Source organism: Pseudophryne corroboree, chromosome 6 (assembly GCF_028390025.1).
Source record: "Pseudophryne corroboree isolate aPseCor3 chromosome 6, aPseCor3.hap2, whole genome shotgun sequence".
NCBI lineage: Eukaryota > Metazoa > Chordata > Amphibia > Anura > Myobatrachidae > Pseudophryne > Pseudophryne corroboree.
In genome coordinates this window covers 676049103-676067627 of record NC_086449.1, presented here as the reverse complement: position 1 = coordinate 676067627, position 18525 = coordinate 676049103, and the positions used below count along the sequence as shown (strand labels likewise).

The 18525-nt window shown below is 44.5% G+C and overlaps 1 long non-coding RNA gene and 1 pseudogene across 1 annotated transcript in view; both read right to left on the bottom strand.

Moving 5' to 3' along the window:
* The window catches only part of LOC134935572 (uncharacterized), a 130781-nt gene that overhangs the window by 81404 nt on the left and 30852 nt on the right, over positions 1 to 18525 (bottom strand). The window lies entirely within an intron of this gene.
* LOC134939066 (5S ribosomal RNA) lies at positions 12806 to 12925 on the bottom strand (annotated as a pseudogene).

Here is an 18525-nt window from a genome sequence, read left to right as displayed (position 1 = left end):
AGGATGAGTGCTTCCATCCTCATGTGAAGCTGAACCACTAGCCATGAACATAGGCCAGGGCCTCAGCCGTTCCTTGCCACTCCGTGTGGTAAATGGCATATTGGCAAGTTTACCCTTCTCCTCCGACAATTTTATTTTAGATTTTTGAGTCCTTTTTTTACTGATATTTTGTGTTTTGGATTTTACATGCTCTGTACTATGACATTGGGCATCGGCCTTGGCAGACGACGTTGATGGAATTTCATCGTCTCGGCCATGACTAGTGGCAGCAGCTTCAGCACGAGGTGGAAGTGGATCTTGATCTTTCCCTATTTTTGGAACCTCAACATTTTTGTTCTCCATATTTTAATAGGCACAACTAAAAGGCACCTCAGGTAAACAATGGAGATGGATGGATACTAGTATACTTATGGATGACGAGTGACTGACGACACAGAGGTAGCTACAGCCGTGGACTACCGTACTGCGTCTGCTAGTATAGAGATGATAATGATATAAAAAATATATATATATCACTACTGCAGGTATATATAATATAATGACGGACCTGCTGGACACTGTCAGCAGACTCCTAAACTACTAGTATGAAGAAGATAGAAAAAAAAACCCCACCACAGGTAGGTATACAATTATGGACGAGCACTGACGACACAGAGGTAGCTACAGCCGTGGACTACCGTACTGCGTCTGCTAGTATAGAGATGATAATGATATAAAAAATATATATATATCACTACTGCAGGTATATATAATATAATGACGGACCTGCTGGACACTGTCAGCAGACTCCTAAACTACTAGTATGAAGAAGATAGAAAAAAAAAACCCCACCACAGGTAGGTATACAATTATGGACGAGCACTGATGACACAGAGGTAGCTACAGCCGTGGACTACCGTACTGCGTCTGCTAGTATAGAGATGATAATGATATAAAATATATATATATATCACTACTGCAGGTATAGATAATATAATGACGGACCTGCTGGACACTGTCAGCAGACTCCTAAACTACTAGTATGAAGAAGATAGAAAAAAAAAACCCACCACAGGTAGGTATACAATTATGGACGAGCACTGACGACACAGAGGTAGCTACAGCCGTGGACTACCGTACTGCGTCTGCTAGTATAGAGATGATAATGATATAAAAAATATATATATATCACTACTGCAGGTATATATAATATAATGACGGACCTGCTGGACACTGTCAGCAGACTCCTAAACTACTAGTATGAAGAAGATAGGAAAAAAAACCCCACCACAGGTAGGTATACAATTATGGACGAGCACTGACGACACAGAGGTAGCTACAGCCGTGGACTACCGTACTGCGTCTGCTAGTATAGAGATGATAATGATATAAATATATATATATATCACTACTGCAGGTATATATAATATAATGATGGTCCTGCTGGACACTGTCAGCAGACTCCTAAACTACTAGTATGAAGAAGATAGAAAAAAAAACCCCACCACAGGTAGGTATACAATTATGGACGAGCACTGACGACACAGAGGTAGCCACAGCCGTGGACTACCATACTGCGTCTGCTAATATAGAGATGATAAAGATGATAGAGATGAACAAAAAAAATATAACACTACCGCAGGTAAATATTTATATAATATAATGAATGACGGACCTGCTGGACACTGTCAGCAGAATGCGTTTATAGAATAAAAAAAAAAAAAACACCACAGGAGTGTTTAACTTTTTCAGGCAGACAATATACTGGTGGTCACTGGTCAGTCACAATGGCAGCAAAAGTGTGCACTGTACTCCTGCTATAACTGCACCCCAGTCTCCCCCACAATTCAGCTGTGTGAGCAGTGAGCACTCAGCACAGTCAGATATACATATAGATGATATTATCATGCAGCACACTGAGGCTGAGCACAGATATGGTATGTGACTGTGTATCGTTTTTTTTCAGGCAGAGAACGGATTATATTAAATAATAAATAAAACTGGTGGTGGTCAGTCACTAGTAACTATCAGCAAAACTCTGCACTCTGAGTACTCCTAATGCTCCCCAAAATTACTAAGTAATCAACTCAAGTGTCTCTATCTATTCTAACGGAGAGGACGCCAGCCACGTCCTCTCCCTATCAATCTCAATGCACGTGTGAAAATGGCGGCGACGCGCGGCTCCTTATATAGAATCCGAGTCTCGCGATAGAATACGAGCCTCGCGAGAATCCGACAGCGTTATGATGACGTTCGGGCGCGCTCGGGTTAGCCGAGCAAGGCGGGAAGATCAGAGTCTGCCTCGGACCCGTGTAAAAAGGCTGAAGTTCGGGGGGGTTCGGATTCCGAGGAACCGAACCCGCTCATCTCTAGTATAAGGTGCTCTACTATGTGGCGTTGCAAAAAGAAAGGGCACTACTGTGTCGTCTAATGTGAATAAAGAGCAATAAGGTGTGGTGTAATGTGAATAAGGAGCAATTCAGTGTGATGTAATGTGAATAAGGGGCTCTACTGTGAGGAGTAACGTTTATAAGGTAAAGTGATACTACTGTGGGATGTAATATGAATTATGGACACTATCGCCAGATACATATATTCCTCCACAGTGCCAGATACACAGTAGTCTGTAGATGGATTTGATCAGTATGTTACAGAGCTGCAATCACTCAGTAAAACCTGTGAGTTTGTGATTTAAAGGATTCAATGATAAGAGATCGTATTGTCTGTGGAATACCTGATAATGGACTCAGAGAGAGACTGCTGAGAGAGCAAGACCTAACACTAGACAAGGTAGTGACTATGTGTAGATCTGCAGAAATAACTAGATTTTAAGCCAAAAAGTTACACAAGGAAGTTGATGCTGCTGTCCATGTAGTGCAGAACACAGAGCTAAGCAAAACTCCATTCTCAAGAATTAAGCAGTCTAAGCCACAGTCTAATAAGGAAATGTGTAGTAGATGTGGAAATGCTCACAATCCTAAAATGTGCCCGGCTTATGGTAAAACCTGCATGAAATGTGGTAGACTTAATCGCTTTGCCAAATGCTGTAAAATTAAAAGTGAAACAACCAATGTGCATGCTGTTAAACAAACAGAGGAATTCTTTGTGGATTGCATTGAACTTTGCAGTGCAGATAAGAAAGAATGGATTGTCCCTTTAACTGTGAACGAGATTGTCATTCCCTTTAAGCTTGATACTGGCGCGCAGATGAATTTAATATTGTTTCAAGACTATAAGACTTTTAGAGTAAAACCTAAAATTCATCCAGCCAAAGTGAAAGTTACAGGGTACACTGGGGAGGAAATTCCTGTGAAAGGTACATGCTCAGTGACCAGGGCCGGTTCACCCCGGGCAGGAAAAGGGGCGTGGCCTAATACAGGGGGGTGGTCAGTTACGCCCCCTGTACATTGCTAGCGCCGCTTGAATGCTGAGCGGTGCGTGATGACGTCATCGCGCACCGCACAGCAAAAGGTCCTCTCCACGAAGGGAAACTAGACGCTATGCGTCTAGTTCCCTTCGTGGAGAGGACCTTTGCTGTGCGGTGCGCGATGACGTCATCGCGCACCGCTCAGCAAAGTTACTCTCCACGAAGGGAAACTAGACGCATAGCGTTTAGTTCCCTTCACAGGAGGCGGATGGGGACGGCAGCGGGCAGCGGAGGCGGACGGGGGACACAGCGGGCAGAAGTGGCGGATCTTGCCACGGTGCGGCGCCCTCCAGATGGCGCCAGCACCCTCCGGAAGGCGGCGCCCCGGGCAAAAGTCCTGCTTGCCCGTGGCAAGATCCGCTACTGTTAGTGACACTGAAATATAAGGGACAACAGTTTAAAACATCTCTACTGATTGTGGATAAAAATGTGCAACTGATTCTAGGATTAAGTTCCTGTGAGAAACTAAGCTTGCTAAAGAAAGTTTTTATGGTGACATCACAAGTAGATGGCTGCAGATCAATGTTTACAGAATACAGAGACTTGTCTGAAGGTCTAGGTTGTTTGCCTGGAGAGCATAAAATAAATATAGACACGCAAGTTTCTTCAGTGATACACCCCTATAGAAAAGTGCCGTTTGCGCTGAGAGAAAAACTGAAACAAGAGTTAAATCGCATGGAAGCCTTGGGTGTGATATAGAAAGTTGATGAGCCTACTGAATGGGTAAGCTCCTTAGTAATTGTTGAAAAGAAAAATGGACAACTCAGAATATGTCTAGACCCCAGAGATTTAAACAAAGCTATTAAACGAGAACATTTCAAACTACCAACCAGAGATGAAATCATTACATGACTGTCCCATGAGAATTCAACGAATGCTTATCAGACTACAGAAATATGATGTACACTTGCTGTACTGTCCCGGCAAATACATGTACATTGCTGATACACTTTCTCGTGCTGTGGACAAAAGTGAAGGTTCCAAAAGTCTCATGGATGAAGAGATAGAAGCCTATGTTAATTTGATCGTAGCTTCTCTACCAGTGTCTCTTGCAAGACAAGAGCAGATTAGGAAAGAAACTGAGACAGATGACACAATGAAAGTGTTGAAAGATATCATTCTGAAAGGTTGGCCAGCAGAAAAACATGCGTGCCCGCTGTCTATTCATGATTATTGGATGTACTGCAGTTACCTTACAGTTGTCGATGGTATTATTTACAAAGGCAATAGGTTTGTCATACCTGCACGAATAAGAAAAACTATGCTGTGCAAGATACATGAAGGCCACTTAGGAGAAGAAAAATGTAAGCGGAGAGCGCGTGAAGTTATGTATTGGCCAAGAATGAACCAAGACATAGCACAGACTACAGCTACATGTGAATTATGTCTTACGTATAGACTGAAACAACAAGTCGAGCCACTGAGTCCTCACGCAGTGCCAGAGAGACTGTACCAGAAAGTTGGCGCAGATTTGTTTGATTGTAATGGGAAAACATACATTGTTGTGACTGATTATTACTCTAACTACCCTGAGGTGAAGACACTACATACAACTACTAGTAAAGCCGTAATCAATTGCATGAAGTCAATCTTTGCAAGGCATGGTATTCCTATGGAAGTGTTCACTGACAATGGTCCTCAGTTTTCCAGTGCTGAATTTAGACAATTTGCTGATGAGTGGGAATTTGTTCATACTACGTCAAGTCCCCTCTATCCACGCTCAAATGGGTTGGTGGAAAGTTCAGTAAAAACTGTGAAGAGTCTCATGAAAAAAGCTCAAGAAGGTAAAGAAGATTTCTACAAAAGTCTTTTAATCTACCGCAGTCCACCTTTACAGAATGGACTTTCTCCTGCACAAATGCTGATGGGAAGGAGGATTAGAGCAAATCTCCCGATACATGATGAACTGCTTAATACACATAACTCAGTGTTGGTCAAACTGAGTAAGGAACGTCAACAGGTGAAACAGAAACTGTTCCATGACAGACGAACAAAATGCTTATCTGATCTAAAATCGGGTGACCAAGTCCGTCTCAGAGATCACGAGAAAGGTATTTGGGTGCAGAAAGGTATTGTGCAAGCACAAATAGCACCAAGATCTTATACTATATGTACAGAGCATGGAACGGAAGTAAGAAGAAATCGGGTGGATTTAAGATCTCAACCTAACCATAATGAAGACAACATGACTGAAGAATACCCTTCATCTGACATGTATGATGATCCTCATAATGGTGAACAAACCACGATTCTAGAAAGGTCCAACATGGTCGATGAAACACAGACTGTGTATGAAAGACCCAAAAGGGAAATACGCAGACCTGAGAGACTCATTGAAACGTGTTAGATGATGTTCTTAATATGATGTTGTTAATTGTTGCATTGAAGCGTACAGGGTTTATCTTTAAAGAAAAGAGGATGTGATGTTAGTGTATTAGAATGCTTAATATTTGTAGACACTCCCTTACTAACATGTGTAAGCCTGAATCTTCAGTGATGGTCCCTAGGACCAGGGGGATGCTGGGAAGTGGGTGGTCCAGTGTGCAGTGTGCCTGTAGTTGGTGATGGAAATAAAGCAGCACAGCAGTGAACTCACATATCTCTGTGTCCTGATGACTGGATTTACAAACATATGAACAAAACAGGGTCGGGTAAGTACACACACACACACACACACACACACACACACACACACACACACACAGACACACAGACACACAGACACTCACCCCCACCCCAACCTGCAGCATAACCCTAACCAACGGCCCAGCAACAGTCATATGAGATCCCGGCGGTCGGGATTTTCGGCGCAGGGATTGTGATCGGGATGCTGGTGTTGGCATTCTGAGCGGTGTTGGGATTCCGGTGTCGGTATTTCGACTGCTGGGATCACGATCATTGAGATCCTGACTGGATCCTGTTGAAAGAGGAGTGCACTATTATGCGGACTCTAGTCTTCCAGTTCTCCAGGAAGGCTTTATGCCCTATCCCAAGATGTCCACTGAGCTCAATACTGATCTTGTGCAGGGGCCATCTTGACTTTACTGTGTAGAGAAGGGTTGGGCAATAAGCAGCCGTCCAGCTGCTGTGGGACTTTACATAACAGCATACCCTAATATAGTTTTACTATCAGGGCATGCTAAAAAAAATGGGGCAGGGCATGCTGGGATGTGTAGTTCAACAGCAGTGGGAGGACTGTTTATTCCCCACCCCTTCTCTACACAGTAAAGACAAGATGGCCCCTGCACATAGTAGTGATCTCAGTGTCCATCTTGGGATAGGGCATAAAGCATCATTGGAGAACATAAAGACTAGAGTTTGTGTAGTAGCATACTCCTATTTCAATAACAACAATGAAATATAATGACATAAAGACATATCACAGTCATTGATAGATTTGAAAGCTGGAAGAGTCAGTACACAATAAGTCAAACAGAAGATAGTTTTGCTAATAGTCATCCTCATCATTCTGCATCATTGTATCAGCACAGCAGTATATGATAAAATGTATGTGGAATAAATGTCATATCTCAGGTATGCCTCAATTATGTGGACATACTTTTAACATACTCCATTTATTCTATCCTACCCCCATTATATGTCTCTGACATATAATGTGGTGGGAGACTGGCAGGGTTTGACTGGCCCATAGGTGTACAGGGAAAACCCCCACGTCCCCCTCTAGGGATCAGACTGTGTACTTGAATTATACATTATACATATGTTACATTATACTGCACAGGACAATGTTGTATTTTTTACAATGAATGCATGGACTAGCAGTATAGAGATGTGCACCGGAAATTTTTCGGGTTTTGTGTTTTGGTTTTGGATTCGGTTCCGCGGCCGTGTTTTGGATTCGGACGCGTTTTGGCAAAACCTCCCTGAAAATTTTTTGTCGGATTCGGGTGTGTTTTGGATTCGGGTGTTTTTTTTTCAAAAACCCCACAAAAACAGCTAAAATCATAGAACTTGGGGGGTAATTTTGATCCTATAGTATTATTAACCTTAATAACCATAATTTCCACTCATTTCCAGTCTATTCTGAACACCTCAAACCTCACAATACTATTTTGCACCGAGGTCGCTGGATGACTAAGCTAAGCGACCCAAGAGGGCGGCACAAACACCTGGCCCATCTAGGGGGTATATTTACTAAGCTCCCGATTTTGACCGAGATGCCGTTTTTTCTTCAAAGTGTCATCTCGGTTAATCTCGGTAATTTACTAAACACTAATCACGGCAGTGATGAGGGCATTCGTAATTTTTTGCAAGTTCAGGTAAAAAATTACGAATGAATACACCATCGGTCAAAACGCGGCTGTTTAAGTATGAATCTCGGTCATTTACTAAGAAGTGCAAAGCCAAAAAAGAACAAACACTGCCGTGAAAAATTACAACTCGTAAAAAAGTGCTAAAAAAAAACAGACCTTTTTTTTTTATTCGTGATTGGATAGGCATGCACGGATCCATGAGATCCGTGCATGTATATCAGTGGGAAGGGGTGGGAAAGTGCTTATTTTTTCAAAAAAAATTGCGTGGGGTCCCCCCTCCTAAGCATAACCAGCCTCGGGCTCTTTGAGCCGATCCTGGTTGCAGAAATATGGTGAAAAAAATGACAGGGGTTCCCCCATATTTAAGCAACCAGCATCGGGCTCTGCGCCTGGTCCTGGTCCCAAAAATACGGGGGGAAAAAAGAGTAGGGGTCCCCCGTATTTTTAAAACCAGCACCGGGCTCCACTAGCTGGACAGATAATGCCACAGCCGGGGGTCACTTTTATACAGCGCCCTGCGGCCGTGGCATCAAAAATCCAACTAGTCACCCCTGGCCGGGGTACCCTGGGGGAGTGGGAACCCCTTCAATCAAGGGGTCCCCCCCCCCCAGCCACCCAAGGGCCAGGGGTGAAGCCCGAGGCTGTCCCCCCCCATCCAATGGGCTGCGGATGGGAGGGCTGATAGCCTTTGTTGTAAAATAAAAGATATTGTTTTTAGTAGCAGTACTACAAGTCCCAGCAAGCCTCCCCCGCATGCTGGTACTTGGAGAACCACAAGTACCAGCATGCGGCGGAAAAACGGGCCCGCTGGTACCTGTAGTACTACCACTAAAAAAATACCCCAAAAAACACAAGACACACACACCGTGAAAGTATAATTTTATTACATACATACACACATACATACATACATACTTACCTTATGTTCCCACGCAGGTCGGTCCTCTTCTCCAGTAGAATCCAAGGGGTACCTGTTGAATAAATTCTACTCACGAGATCCAGGGGTCCAGGCTCCTCGGCAAATCCAGGGATAATCCACGTACTTGAATAAAACAAAAAAACGGTTGCCCGACCACGAACTGAAAGGTGACCCATGTTTGCACATGGGTCACCTTCCCACGAATGCCAGAAACCCACTTTGCCTTCTGGCTAAGTGGGTTTCTTCAGCCAATCAGGGAGTGCCACGTTGTAGCACTCTCCTGATCAGCTGTGTGCTCCTGTCCTCACTGACAGGCGGCACACGGCAGTGTTACAATGTAGCGCCTATGCGCTACATTGTAACCAATGATGGGAACTTTCTGCCCTGCGGTTGACCTAAAGTGACGTCACCGCTGAGCAGAAAGTTCCCATCATTGGTTACAATGTAGCGCATAGGCGCTACATTGTAACACTGCCGCGTGCTGCCTGTCAGTGAGGACAGCAGCACACAGCTGATCAGGAGAGTGCTACAACGTGGCGCTCCCTGATTGGCTGAAGAAACCCACTTAGCCAGAAGGCAAAGTGGGTTTCTGGCATTCGTGGGAAGGTGACCCATGTGCAAACATGGGTCACCTTTCAGTTCGTGGTCGGGCAACCGTTTTTTTGTTTTATTCAAGTACGTGGATTATCCCTGGATTTGCCGAGGAGCCTGGACCCCTGGATCTCGTGAGTAGAATTTATTCAACAGGTACCCCTTGGATTCTACTGGAGAAGAGGACCGACCTGCGTGGGAACATAAGGTAAGTATGTATGTATGTGTGTATGTATGTAATAAAATTATACTTTCACGGTGTGTGTGTCTTGTGTTTTTTTGGGTATTTTTTTAGTGGTAGTACTACAGGTACCAGCGGGCCCGTTTTTCCGCCGCATGCTGGTACTTGTGGTTCTCCAAGTACCAGCATGCGGGGGAGGCTTGCTGGGACTTGTAGTACTGCTACTAAAAACAATATCTTTTATTTTACAACAAAGGCTATCAGCCCTCCCATCCGCAGCCCATTGGATGGGGGGGGACAGCCTCGGGCTTCACCCCTGGCCCTTGGGTGGCTGGGGGGGGGGGACCCCTTGATTGAAGGGGTCCCCACTCCCCCAGGGTACCCCGGCCAGGGGTGACTAGTTGGATTTTTGATGCCACGGCCGCAGGGCACTATATAAAAGTGACCCCCGGCTGTGGCATTATCTGTCCAGCTAGTGGAGCCCGGTGCTGGTTTTAAAAATACGGGGGACCCCTACTCTTTTTGTCCCCCGTATTTTTGGGACCAGGACCAGGCGCAGAGCCCGATGCTGGTTGCTTAAATATGGGGGAACCCCTGTCATTTTTTTTCCCATATTTCTGCAACCAGGATCGGCTCAAAGAGCCCGAGGCTGGTTATGCTTAGGAGGGGGGACCCCACGCATTTTTTTGGGGGATTTTACATTGTTTAATTAAAAATAAAAAATAAAAAGAACCCCAGCACGGATCACACAGATCCGGCCGAGATTGATTGTAAAAAAAAAACGGCAGTGTTTTGCTAATCACTGCCGTAAAATTAGGTAAAAAAAAACGAATGACATCGACATCGGAAGAAAAGAAAAACACGAATACGACAGCTTAGTAAATCCATCGTAATAAATTCAAAAAGTTGCAGTTTTACACTCTCGATGTCATTCGTGATTGAACTTTGACCTATTTTCGGAAATTACGAATGTTAGTAAATATACCCCTAGGAGTGGCACTGCAGTGTCAGACAGGATGGCACTTAAAAAAATTGGCCCCAAACAGCACATGATGCAAAGAAAAGAGAAAAAGAGGTGCACTGTGGTCGCTGGACGGCTAAGCTAAGCGACACAAACACCTCAATATCACAGGAATTATTCGTTCTAATCAATGGTATTATTGGTCCAAATCACTGGAAGAAAATGACAAAATCACAGGAATTATTCGTTCTAATCAATGGTATTAATTGTCCAAATCACTGGAAGAAAACGACAAAATCACTGGAATTATATGGCAGTAATGTCGGGACTTATATCAAATGGCAGTACCACTGGACATATACGGAAGTGTCAGACAGGAAGGCACTTAAAAAAATAGTCCCCAAACAGCACATGATGCAAAGAAAAGAGAAAAAGAGGTGCACTGTGGTCGCTGGATGGCTAAGCTAAGCGATACAAACACCTCAATATCACAGGAATTATTTGTTCTAATCAATGGTATTATTGGTCCAAATCACTGGAAGAAAATGACAAAATCACAGGAATTATTTGTTCTAATCAATGGTATTATTGGTCCAAATCACTGGAAGAAAATTACAAAATCACAGGACTTATTCATTCTAATCAATGGTATTATTGGTCCAAATCACTGGAAGAAAATGACAAAATCACAGGAATTATTAATTCTAATCAATGGTATTATTGGTCCAAATCACTGGAAGAAAATGACAAAATCACAGAAATTATTTGTTCTAATCAATGGTATTATTGGTCCAAATCACTGGAAGAAAATGACAAAATCACTGGAATTATTTGGCAAGATCACTGTAATTAATAATTAATTATAAATCACTGATATTAATTGGTAAAATCTCGCTATCGCCTGCCTAGTGAAGTGGAATCTAGATGGGATTTTGTACCAGGGACACAATAACTTCATCAATTGTCTAAATCCCAATGCACTAATGGCGGAAAACGGGCCCACGTCTAACAGCGCACTGATTATACTGATCAATCACTGATTATACTGAGCACTGATTTTACTGAGCACTGATGATACTACGGAGAACTGACACTGAGCAGCGAGAACAGCACTGGACTATTGTACTGTAGTTTACTGGTCACCACAATGCTGCACTGTACTACTATATACTGCTCACAACAATGCAGCACAGATATGGAATGGATACTTGCAGTGACACAGAGCTGCAAGATACAGCAATGGCCTACTGTACAACTATATACTGTTGGTCACCAAAATGCTGCACTGTAATACTATATATACTGCTCACAAAAATGCAGCACAGATATGGAATGGATATTTGCAGTGACACAGAGCTGGAGAAAGGGAGTTTGGGAGGGAACAGCACCAGTCCAAAAACATCAAACAATTAATAGCCTCTGAAAAACTGAATTTAAACTGAATTACTTCTGTGTATGGCAACCGTAGATATTATGATAATCTATCCTAATATCACAATATGTTGCTTTCAGTGGTGCTCCCTAGAGTCAAAAAGTATCAAGTACAAAGGACCAAGAAAAGAGATATTGGAAAAAAGACTCTTTTGTGGGAGCACTCTAATTCAGAGGTTACAGTATAATTTGTATAATACTGATAAGAACAATTTAATTAGGTAAATATTAAAATTAAATTCTATGAGTGACCATATGTGAACAAAATAGCTTAGCGAAAATATGGATAAATTATGTTATTCGTGATCTCAAATACCACAGTCTGCAAATTGCCGGAAGTTGAAATCTGTGGTGCTTTTGTCACCATGCTCTTGCATAAGGGCCCTCATTCCGAGTCGTTCGCTCGGTAATTTTCATCGCATCGCAGTGAAATTCCGCTTAGTACGCATGCGCAATAATCGCACTGCGACTGCGCCAAGTAATTTTACAATGAAGATAGTATTTTTACTCACGGCTTTTTCTTCGCTCCGGCGATCGTAGTGTGATTGACAGGAAATGGGTGTTACTGGGCGGAAACACGGCGTTTTCGGGGCGTGTGGATAAAAACGCTACCGTTTCCGGAAAAAACGCAGGAGTGGCCGGAGAAACGGAGGAGTGTCTGGGCGAACGCTGGGTGTGTTTATGACGTCAAACCAGGAACGACAAGCACTGAACTGATCGCAGATGCCGAGTAAGTCTGAAGCTACTCTGAAACTGCTAAGTAGTTTGTAATCGCAATATTGCGAATACATCGGTCGCAATTTTAAGAAGCTAAGATACACTCCCAGTAGGCGTAGGCTTAGCGTGAGCAACTCTGCTAAATTCGCCTTGCGAGCGATCAACTCGGAATGAGGGCCAATATGTCTTATGTAATGTATGACCATCATTTATTCTGCTAATATCCATTTCAGATCATTATAGGCGCAGAGAATTAAATCATTGATCACATGAATCCAAGTGTCGGATAGCATAAAATTGAGTGCCACTGTATCCGATAGCCAGTTAATTGCAGTACCAGGGTGTTCAAAGGTGGTCTCCCATCCTAGTACTAACCCGGCCTTTCACTGCTTAGCTTCCAAGTTCAGAAGAGATTGGGCATCTCCAGTGAAGTATGACCGCAATTATTAGGCTCCCCTCTTTGGTCACTCCAAATATATGCCGTGTGGCTACTATATGTTGAGGATAAAGAGCATATGTAACGTGAATGTTACAGACATAGAAGATTACATGCAGTCATCTGGCTACTCAAACTGTGACTCGACGGCCACAATGAAAGATATATACATCGATCTCTAAAGGGCAATTTATGTGGAAAAATTCATAAGAGCCACATACCATCTACAGATGGGCTTGCTTTGTACCAATAATATGTGTAACACAATGGTTGCAAACATAAGAGATTACGTGCAATCAGCTGATTAATCAGCATGTGACACGGCGGTCACAAAAAGAAATACATACGTGCAATCACCTAATTAATCAGCAGCTGATTAATCAGCATGTGACACGGCGGTCAAAGAAAGAAATATATACGTGCAATTACCTAATTACTCAGCATGTGACACGGTGGTCACAGAAAGAACATCAATAGGTTTAAGGATAATATATGTGGAAAAATTCATATATGCCACGTACCATCTACAGATGGATTTGCCTTGTACCTAAACATAGAGCTTTGGATCACCAGTACGGCCGTACTAGAATATACTGTGTCTTAATGCCAATTATAATTATACTGTAGGAGACAGCGTATAGTTATAGCATAATAGCAGGCAAGGACATTTATCAAAGCGACACCAGCTCCAACTGAGTAACCCCTATGAACCACAGAAAAAGGGGGAGTTTATATCACGTCCACAGAAAAAGGGGGAGTTTATATCACGTCCTGTGATCAAGCTTACCCTGCGAAACGTACGTCAGGACACTGCGATCACGTGATGCGCAAACGTTCACGTGATGCGCAATAAACTGGCTATCGGATACAGTGGCACTCAATTTTATAAATCCCAATGCACTAAAAATGCAGCACAGATATGGAATGGATACTTGCAGTGACACAGAGCTGCAAGATACAGCAATCGCCTACTGTACAACTATATACTGTTGGTCACCAAAATGCTGCACTGTAATACTATATATACTGCTTACAAAAAATGCAGCACAGATATGGAATGGATACTTGCAGTGACACAGAGCTGCAAGATACAGCAATGGCCTACTGTACTGTACTACTATTATACTGGTGGTCCCCAGTCCCCACAATAAAGCACACTGAGCACAGATATTTGCAGCACCCTGAGCACAGATATGGAGCGTTTTCAGGCAGAGAACATAGATATTTTCAGCACACTGAGCACAGATATTTGCAGAACACTGAGCACAGATTACGGATCTTTTCAGGGAGAGAACGCAGCCACGTCCTCTCTGTTCAATCTCCAATGCACGAGTGAAAATGGCGGCGACGCGCGGCTCTTTATATAGATCCGAATCTCGCGAGAATCCGACAGCGGGATGATGACGTTCGGGCACGTTTGGGTTAACCGAGCAAGGCGGGACGATCCAAGGCTGCCTGGGAACCGTGTAAAATAGGTGAAGTTCAGGGGGGTTCGGATCTTGGAGAACCGAACCCGCTCATCTCTACTATATATATATATATATATATATATATATATATATATCCAAGGGTGCTCCTGCACTCACATCCTACAGTTGAAACATAGACGCGGATGCTTCCAATAGACCATAAGGTCCACTAATTAGAAAAAGTGTCCACGAAGTGGGGATGCACTCTCGCTGTATAAATACCAATCAGTCAGAAACGATCATGTCACGATCCGGGTATCTGGACGCCATTTCTTACCCATCAGATGCCTCCTAAGGCTGGCTCAGCGCTCCAGGACCGGATCCCATCTGTTATCCTGATGTGTACATTCCTGTATCCTCTCCTGTCACTCTGGGACGCTGTCACAGTAAACGCCATATTACACCTGGCATGGCGTCTCCCGCGGCCTCCGCCGCCGTCCCTGAACTTCTGCATGCAGAGTGTCTGAGTGGCGATTACGTCAGCCGCGGCCTCCGCTGTGTCCGCGTGGTTGGATGTGCATCTGTCAGCCTGGCGCCTCCTGTCTCCGGTGGCCGGCGCCGCCATTACTGTTTTCATTACCACATGGATTACAAACCAAACTTCCTTCCAAGTGTCTGCATGGGCGCAGCCATCTTGGATTCTGTCAGCTGATCATTTCCACCAATCTGTTCTCAGTATTGATAATCTGCATAATTGCCTAGCCAATCCCTTCCTTGCTGCAGGTATAAATACACTGTGCCTGAGCAAGGAAGGCGTCAGTGCTTTGGTTGTCAAACCTAGTTCCTGTTTGTCTCTCTCCTGTGATTGTCTTCCAGGTTCCAGCTCCTGTCTCAAGACTTCCACCATAGAGACCCGCACCAGCATTCCACCTGCGGTGTAGCCTGACTCTCCAATCCATTGTGGATTCATCTGTTTCCAGCTACAACATTACCTGCTTCCAGCTCAGCTTCCAGCAGAGTACAGCTTCCCTTAAAGGGCCGGTGTCCTTTCTACACTTTACCACTCTCCACCGGTATTATTATTTCTCCGCTCTCAAGTTCTACATTTCAGTTCATATTTCATCGCTCCCAAGTTCATTTATTATTTAACTGGTTCCAGCCAGTATCCACTCCGTGCTAACAACAGTCTGGTTCCAGCCAGTATCCACAGCAGCTGTTTTATCTTCAGCAACCCAGCTTTTCCTGGAACACCAGCTGGCACAATCCTGGGTTATCTCCATTGCTACAGTCGGGCCTGGTAAGGACTTTCCATCTAGAAGATCATAAGAACTATCTCACACTACCAGTGCCCTGTGGCTCCTGCCATCCTGTAGTACCCAGGAACTGTATTTATTCTTTGCTGACTTTTACGTTTTCTTTTACTGCTGCTGTGTTGCGGAGTTGTCATAATAAACATTGACTTTTATCCAAGTTGTCGTGGTCACGCCTTCGGGCAGTTATTATTCATGTTACTTACATGTCCAGGGGTCTGATACAACCTCCCAGGTTCCGGTACATCTCAGCCCCTACAACTGAGGCTGCCTCCCGTCAGCTCAGGCCCTCAGTTGTGACAGTAAGCACTGACCTAATGAATCCAGCCGGAGACCAGGATCAAGCGGCCAGGCCGATGCAAGAACTGGCAGCCCGACTAGAACATCAGGAGGCTGCACAGGGCCACATCATCCGCTGTCTCCAGGATCTCTCTACTCGGCTGGATGGGATTCAGACAACTCTCCGTGGATCAGGCGCGTCTGGTGCGTCAACCACAGTGACTCCAGCTATAACCCCACCCACCTTACCCATTTCTGCTCCACATCTTCATCTTCCAACGCCAGCAAAATTTGACGGATCTCCAAGATTCTGCAGGGGATTTCTCAACCAGTGTGAGATTCAGTTTGAGCTACAACCTGGCAATTTTCCCAGTGACCGTACAAAAATTGCCTACATTATTTCTCTTCTCAGTGGCTCAGCCCTTGATTGGGCATCACCGTTATGGGAGAGGTCCGACACCCTGCTATCTTCCTACACTGCCTTCGTGTCAACATTCAGGCGCATCTTCGACGAGCCAGGCCGGGTAACCTCAGCTTCATCCGAGATTCTCCGTTTACGCCAGGGGTCACGTACTGTAGGACAATATCTGATACAGTTCCAGATCCTGGCATCCGAACTGGCATGGAACGACGAGGCCCTGTATGCTGCATTCTGGCATGGCTTATCTGAGCGTATTAAAGATGAGTTAGCTACCAGAGACTTACCTTCTAAGTTAGATGAGCTAATCTCACTCTGCACGAAAGTTGATTTACGTTTCAGAGAGAGAGCAACTGAGCGTGGAAGATCATCTGCTCCAAAATCTTCTGCTCCTCCTCCTCGTCAACTGTCACCATCTAAAGATGAGCCCATGCAACTTGGCCGTTCCCGTTTAACTCCTGCTGAGCGCCGAAGACGTCTCTCCGAGTTTCTCTGTCTCTATTGTGCAGCTCCGTCTCACACCATTAATGCCTGTCCCAAACGTCCGGGAAACTCCAAATCCTAGCTCGCCAAGGAGAGGGCCGGCTAGGAGTAATGATCTCCTCTCCATCTCCTCAAGATTGTAATCTCCCAGTCTCGCTTCAAGTTGCTCAACGTTATCGGAACGTCATTGCCCTCCTTGATTCCGGAGCAGCTGGGAACTTTATTACCGAAGCCTATGTTAAACGGTGGTCCCTACCCACAGAGAGACTTCCTTCGTCCATTTCTTTAACTGCCGTGGATGGCAGCAAAATTTTTGATGCAGTTATTTCTTTAAGGACTCTACCAGTTCGTCTGAGAGTGGGAGTTCTTCATTCCGAACTTATTTCTTTTTTAGTGATTCCAAGAGCCACACATCCTGTGGTCCTGGGCCTTCCATGGCTCCGTCTTCACAATCCTACAATTGATTGGACGACTACGCAAATCCTGGCATGGGGTTCCTCCTGTGCTGAGACATGTTTGTTTAAAGTATTGCCTGTCTGTTCTTCCTCCCCCAGGTCGTCTGATGTTCCACCTCCTCCATATCAAGATTTCACGGATGTGTTCAGTAAAGCTTCTGCTGATATCCTTCCTCCTCATAGAGAATGGGACTGTCCGATTGATCTCGTTCCAGGGAAGGTTCCACCTCGAGGCCGAACTTATCCGTTGTCTCTGCCTGAGACGCATTCTATGGAGGAATATATTAAAGAGAACCTAGCAAAGGGGTTCATTCGACCTTCTTCTTCTCCAGCCGGCGCAGGCTTCTTTTTTGTAAAAAAGAAAGATGGTGGTCTGCGGCCGTGCATCGACTACAGAGGTTTGAACGACATTACCATCAAGAACTGTTATCCTTTACCCCTGATTACTGAGCTCTTTGACAGAGTTAGCGGAGCTACCATCTTTACAAAGCTGGACTTGCGAGGTGCATACAATCTCATCCGGATCCGTGAGGGTGATGAGTGGAAGACCGCCTTTAACACCCGTGACGGACATTATGAGTACCTCGTCATGCCCTTCGGATTGAGCAATGCTCCAGCTGTCTTCCAGCATTTTGTCAATGAGATCTTCAGAGACATTCTATACCGTCATGTCGTGGTCTATCTAGACGATATCCTCATTTTTGCCAACGATTTAGAGGAACATCGTTTTTGGGTTAAAGAGGTTCTGTCCCGTCTCCGTGTCAATCATCTCTATTGCAAATTAGAAAAATGCGTCTTTGAAGTCAAGTCCATTCCGTTTCTAGGGTACATTGTGTCCGGTTCCGGACTAGAGATGGATCCTGAGAAACTACAAGCAATCCAAAATTGGCCGGTACCCTTAACCCTCAAAGGGGTCCAGAGGTTCTTAGGGTTCGCCAACTATTACCGAAAGTTTATACGAGACTTTTCCACCATTGTGGCGCCTATTACTGCTTTCACTAAGAAGGGTGCTAACCCGTCCAAGTGGTCTGAAGAAGCCATGCAAGCATTTCATCTTTTAAAACAAAGGTTCATCTCTGCGCCTGTTCTGAAACAGCCTGACATCGACTCTCCTTTCATCTTAGAGGTGGATGCCTCCTCCGTTGGAGTAGGAGCGGTGTTATCTCAGAGGGCTAAAGATGGCCATTTACACCCTTGCAGTTTCTTCTCCCGGAAGTTCTCCCCAGCTGAGCGCAACTATGCCATTGGCGACCAG